This window comes from Triticum dicoccoides, chromosome 6A (assembly GCF_002162155.2).
Source record: "Triticum dicoccoides isolate Atlit2015 ecotype Zavitan chromosome 6A, WEW_v2.0, whole genome shotgun sequence".
NCBI lineage: Eukaryota > Viridiplantae > Streptophyta > Magnoliopsida > Poales > Poaceae > Triticum > Triticum dicoccoides.
The window spans coordinates 10,355,576-10,356,356 of NC_041390.1; positions in this window are offsets into that span (position 1 = coordinate 10,355,576).

A 781-nucleotide genomic window follows, 5' to 3' on the forward strand; every position below is an offset into this window, starting at 1 on the left:
TCACATTAAACGAGATCCAGATACAATGTTCATGCTCAAAGCTGGTACTAAATAACAATTATTGAGGTTTAAAACTAATCCCATAGGTAAATGTAGAGGTAGTGTGCCAACGGCGATCACATCGACATTGGAACCATTCGCGACGCGCATCGTCACCTCGTCCTTCACCAGTCTCCGCTTATTCCGCAGCTCCTGTTTTGAGTTACAAATATGAGCAACTGCACCGGTATCAAATACCCAGGAGCTACTACGAGCGCTGGTTAGGTACACATCAATAACATGTATATCACATATACGTTTGGTATTGCCGGCCTTCTTATGCGCTAAGTACTTGGGGCAGTTCCGCTTCCAGTGACCGTTTCCCTTGCAATAAAAGCACTCAGTCTCAGGCTTGGGTCTATGCTTTGGCTTCTTCCCGGTAACTGGCTTACCGGGCGCGGCAACTCCCTTGTTGTCCTTCTTGAAGTTCTTCTTACCCTTGCCTTTCTTGACCATAGTGGTTTTATTCACCATCAACACTTGATGTTCCTTTTTGATCTCCACCTCCGCTGATTTCAGTATTGAATATACCTCGGAAATGGTCTTTTCCATCCCCTGCATATTGAAGTTCATCACAAAGCTCTTGTAGCTAGGTGGGAGCGACTGAAGGATTCTGTCAACGACCGCATCATCCGGGAGATTAACTGCCAGCTGAGATAAGCGGTTGTGCAACCCAGACATTTTGAGTATGTGCTCGCTGACAGAACTATTCTCCTCCATCTTACAACTATAGAACTTGTTG